This window comes from Lynx canadensis, chromosome D1 (assembly GCF_007474595.2).
Source record: "Lynx canadensis isolate LIC74 chromosome D1, mLynCan4.pri.v2, whole genome shotgun sequence".
Taxonomy (NCBI): domain Eukaryota; kingdom Metazoa; phylum Chordata; class Mammalia; order Carnivora; family Felidae; genus Lynx; species Lynx canadensis.
The window spans coordinates 39,840,727-39,846,739 of NC_044312.2; positions in this window are offsets into that span (position 1 = coordinate 39,840,727).

Sequence of the window (6,013 nt, forward strand, 5' to 3'; positions counted from 1 at the left end):
CTGGCACCTTTTTTATTTTTATTTTTATTTTTTTCAATATGTGAATTTTATTGTCAAATTGGTTTCCATACAACACCCAGTGCTCATCCCAAAAGGTGCCCTCCTCAATACCACCACCCCCCCCCCCATAACCCTCAGTTTGTTCTCAGTTTTTAAGAGTCTCTTATGCTTTGGCTCTCTTCCACTCTAACCTCTTTTTTTTTTTTTTTTTTCCTTCCTTCCCCTCCCCCATGGGTTTCTGTTAGTTTCTCAGGATCCACATAAGAGTGAAACCATATGGTATCTGTCTTTCTCTGTATGGCTTATTTCACTTAGCATCACACTCTCCAGTTCCACCCACGTTGCTACAAAGGGCCAGATTTCATTCTTCCTCATTGCCACATAGTATTCCATTGTGTATATAAACCACAATTTCTTTATCCATTCATCAGTTGATGGACATTTAGGCTCCTTCCATAATTTAGCTATTGTTGAGAGTGCTGCTATAAACATTGGGGTACAAGTGCCCCTATGCATCAGTACTCCTGTATCCCTTGGGTAAATTCCTAGCAGTGCTATTGCTGGGTCATAGGGTAGGTCTATTTTTAATTTTTTGAGGAACCTCCACACTGTTTTCCAGAGTGGCTGCACCAATTTGCATTCCCACCAACAGTGCAAGAGGCTTCCTGTTTCTCCACGTCCTCGTCTGGCACCTTTTTTAAATGACGAGGAACTGTAAACATTTTTTAGTGATTCTGAAAAACACCTGCCCGTCATTCTGCCCTGCATCCTCCCAGAAGCCTAATTGGAAGTTTTTGCTTCCAGAATATTAACCATAATTCAACAGAGTCCTTTCTGCTTCCGGAAAGGGCTGAAATAAAGATGTGACCATTGTACCACCGCGTTCAACAGTGCGTGAGATGCTGCACGGAACGTAACATGCTCGGTCTACAGAACGTCCTCTCAGATTGCGATCTAAGAAAATTAAAAAGGTATACACCCTACTTTCTCATTTCATCGTGTTCCGGGTTTGGAAGGACGGCGGAGGCCCCCGTGGGAGGCACGCACAGCACGCCACGCCCCCTTGAGATAGAAGTCACAGGAAGGTGAGGAGCTGCGCAGTGCGAGGTAGCCAGTTCTGAGACCTGCCCTGAGCAGGAGCCTGCTGTCAAACCCTGGGGCAAGGGGAACCCTCCCTCTGCCATCGGTTTCATATCCCAGCCTGGGTTTCTTTGGCCGCTACAGGGAAGCATCGAGCACCTCTGGTTTAGGGACGCAGAGCCAGGCCTGTGGCCACTGTGGGCGCGTCTGTCCTCCACGCAACTTCTCAAGGGGTGGCGGCCTTTCCAGTCCCCGCGTGGTGAGGTTCAGGACACCACTTCCACTGCCTTTTAGAAATCGGGTGGGCGTTGGGGCTTGGTTTCATTGCAAAGGTGAGAAATCCTTCTTTAAAATTGAAATGATACTCAAGTCTGTATATAAAGTAAAAAGTAAAATTCTCCCTCAAGCCCTACTCCCCAGAGGGAAGAGTAGTTACATTGGGCATGTATCCTTCTAGCCGTAGGCATCTGTGAACACCTCTCTCTCTCTCTCTCTCTTTTTCTTTCTTTCCATGCACACATCCCAATAGTCCATCTATTTTCTTTTTAGGCAAATGGGCTTCTGTGATATGTGTTATCCTACAATTGGCTTGTTTTCCCTTAATGTTTCTTAGGCATTATTTTGTTTCTCTACTTATTCCTAAACTTCATTCTCATTGCCTGCACAGTGCAATCCCTAGCATGGATACATTACAATTGTTCACTCAGAAGGTACTTTTTATTTCAAATGATATATACAAAAATAAATATCTTGAGCCATCTTTCTTTCAATGGCAGACTTGTTCCTTCAACCAAGGTGGCTGCTTCTTGTTAACTAACACAGTCAGCTCTGTTCCCTAGGAATCCTTTACTCTTTCAGGACTTCAGAGTGATTGTTTCATAATATTGGTGGGTTTTTTGGTTTTTTTTTTAATTTTTTTTTAACGTTTATTTATTTTTGAGACAGAGAGACAGACCATGAATGGGGGAGGAGCAGAGAGAGAGGGAGACACAGAATCGGAAGCAGGCTCCAGGCTCTGAGCCATCAGCCCAGAGCCCGACGCGGGGCTCGAACTCAGGGACCGTGAGATCGCGAGATCGTGACCTGAGCTGAAGTCGGACGCTTAACCGACTGAGCCACCCAGGCGCCCCTGGTGGGTTTTATTGTAAAGCTTCTTAGGGACTATTTGGAGGAGGGAGAAAGAGTATTGTTCATGTAAAAGAAATCCAAAGTTTCAGCTTTAAAATTTTTTGTGTGTGTTTATTTTTGACAGAGAGAGAGAGAGAGACAGAGCGTGAGCGGGGGAGGGGCAGAGAGAGAGGGAGACACAGAATCTGAAACAGGCTCCAGGCTCTGAGCTATCAGCACAGACCCCAACGCAGGGCTTGAACTCACAGACCGCGAGATCATGACCTGAGCTGAAGTCAGACACTCAACTGACTGAGCCACCCAGGCACCCCTAAAGTTTCAGCTTTAGATGTCACCTTATAAAGTGGAAACAGGTAGGTTACATTCCTTTGATGCAACAGACCAGGGTTTGTTTTGGGCAGTTCTGGCCCTAAAAATGCTAAAAGTATTTTTCCTTCAGGTACCTCATGGTTTGAACGATTTCTTTTCTTGCCAAACAAAATGAATTTATTAAACAATTATTTATTTTCCTGTTTTTATTAATCACAAATACTAAAGTGTCAATTAGGATTCCTGGTCAAAACGAAATCATTGGTATCACTTTGATAGTGTTCTGGCAAAGAAATCTGATGGTGAAGTTTTGTTGGGTAAATGTGTGATCGCCTTTACGCTTTTTCAAATACTAAACACAGATCACAGTTCTCTATTACTGCCTTTTGGGTCCCAAGGGGCTTGGACTGGGAGCATTTGTCAAGTGCGTCAAAAGAAAAGCTGTGAATAGATTTAGGTAAGAGACACATCACTGGCTTCATCTAAATTATTGGGAAGTTTTGCAGATTGTATGTTACTTTTGGGGGGGTGGGTTAATCTTAAATTACATGAATAAATACAGCCAAGACTCTACTAAGAGAAATGTACATTTTTAACCTCAGAAAGCTTTGGTTTCTGTTTTTTGTTTTGTTTTTTTTAACGTTTATTTTTGAGACAGAGACAGAGCATGAACAGGGGAGGGGCAGAGAGAGAGGGAGACACAGAATCTGAAACGGGCTCCAGGATCTGAGCTGGCAGCACAGAGCCCGACGCGGGGCTCGAACTCACGGACCGTGAGATCATGACCTGAGCCGAAGTCGGACGCTTAACCGACTGAGCCACCCAGGCGCCCCACTTTGGTTTCTGTTTTAATTGAAGTATGATCCACACGCAATGTTATGGTAGTTTCAGGTCTCACCATGTTAGATACCATCTGTCACCGTGTAACGTTATTACAATATTGACTGTATTTCTTGCGCTGTACTTTTAATCTCTGTGACTTATTTCATAATTTGAAGTTTGTACCTCTTAATCCCCTTTATCAATTTCACCCATTCCCCCACCCACCTCCCTCTGGCAACCACCAGTTTGTTCTCTGTATTCGAGTCTGTTTCCGTTTCTTCTTTTGTGTTTCAATTCCACGTAGGAGTGAAATCCTATGGTATTTCTCTGACTTGTTTCACTTAGCATAATAGGTGTATATACATATATAGAAGTACACACACACACACACACACACACACCACTCTTCTTTATCCATTCATCTATTGATGAAAACTTGGGTTGCCTCTATACCTTGGCTATTGTAAATCATGCTGCAATAAACACAGGAGGTCCATATCTTTTCATTTTCTTTGGGTAAATATCCAGCAGTGGAAATACTGGATCACAGGTATTTTTTCTGTTTTTAATTTTTTTGGGAACTTCCACACCGTCTTCCAGTGTGGTTGCGCGAGTTTGCATTCCCACCAACAGTGCAGGGGGCGGTCCGTTTCCCCTACATCCTCACCAACATGGTTATTTCTTATCTTTTTGATACTAGGCATTCTGCCAGGTGTGAGGTGGCATCTCATTGTGGTTTTGATTTGCATTTTCCTGAGGCTGAGTGATGCTGAGTATCTTTTCATAAGTCTGTTATCCGTCTGTATATCTTCTTTGAGAAAATGGCTATTAAGTTCCTCTGCCCATTTTTAAATCAGGTTGTTGCTTTTCTTTTTTTTTTTTTTTTTTTTTTTGGTGTGGAGCTTTATCAGCTCTTTATATATTTTGGATTTTAACCCCTTTTGGCTATATCATTTGCACATATCTTTAACAGGTTGCATTTTGGTTTTGTTGATAGCTTCCTTTGCTGTGCAGAAGCTTTTTATTTTGACGAAGTCTCAGTAGTTTATTTTTGCTTTTGTTTCCCTTGAGACATATCCTTAAATATTTGCTAAGGCTGACATCCAAGAGATTACTATCTATGTTTTCTTTTAGGAGTTTTATGGTTTCGGGTCTCATATTTACATCTTTAACCCATTTGAGTTAATTTTGTGTATGGTGAAAGAAAGCGGTCCAATTTCATTCTTCTGCATGTAGCTGTCCAGTTTTCCCAACACGATTTGTTGAAGAGACTGTCTTTTTCCCATTGCATATTCCTGCCACCTTTGTCCTAGATTAACTGACCATGTAGCTACGGGTTTATTTCCAGGCTCTCTATCCTGTTGCACGTGTGCTACTTTTATATCTCAAACTTCTCCCTCATCTATCACTTCAAGCCAAATATAGTCTGTTCTACAACAAATGTTTCACAATCAGTAAATAGGAAGAGAAATAAAGTATAATACAGAAGTTTTCCTGGTTCCTAATCAAGGGGAGCCAGAATATTGGGAGCAGAAAAACACGTTGGCCATGTGGTGAGCTCAACTTTTAAAGAAGTAAAAATGAGCACCAGTTATTTCGGGCTCCTTTACCAAAATTTAGGCCATTTCCTTTTTTGGGTATTTAGATCGGTCTCAATTTTTCAGTTTGCAGACGGTGATCTCTGTGACTCTGTCCTTTGCGAAGTATGAATTTCTAGAGGTGGAGTTGTAAATAGGAAACAGCAAACTTGAGAACGAAGACGAAGCTCCAGTCACAAAGTTCGCGTAGCACTTGCCACTTGGCACTTGCTATTTCAGACACAGGGTTTCTCAGCTGTGAACTGCCTGTCAACGTCAGTTCCCACCCTGAAGTGAGAGTCAGAGATTTTAGTCCCAAGGCAACGAAGAATTGGAGTACGAAGTAGAAGTGAACCAAGGTATGGAAAGAAATTGACCACAGAGCATGGCTTTCAAAATGAACTGGAAAAAAACAAAAATCTTCATGGCCACAGATGCACTCGCTGTCTTTATCACCTGTAAATTTGAGCAAAACAGGACATTCTAAAATGCTTTCTCCTACGGATAAATACAAATAAAGCTGGCGTCTTAACCACTGACTGACTTCTAAAACGCTGGACTTTCCGAGAACAGTCACTTAATGTTTTCTATCTGCCAGCCCTTTGGAACTTCACATCCATTACCAACCATACTGAGACCTTTGAACCACCACTGAGGTGAGCAGGGGCATTCTTGTCCTTGTTTTAACACGTAAGGGACCGGGTGCAGCCGGGGTAACGTTGCCAAACGGAGACAGCTAAGCAGGGGTAGAACCGACATCAGAACCCAGCTCTTTCGCCAGCCCATTAAACACACAGGGACTAACTGGTTTGCTCCCGCTGGCCTCCCAACTTTCACGGTATATTCTTCCATTGCCGGGGTCATCCAGGTTGCAACATTAAGCTGGAGAATGTGAATCAACACAAGGCACACGAGTTGCTGGCCCAGTGGCCGAGCTGCCATCTTCCCCCTGCCTCTCCTTCCTTTTCCACTGTTTTCTAAGTAGCGGGTAATGGCTCTTCACTCCCCAGCGATGAAGATCGTGGCAGCGTGCGGTTGCTCCACTGTCCTCAGATGAAGCTTAAGAGAGCCCGTGGTTACACCTTGGGCTCTCCGCT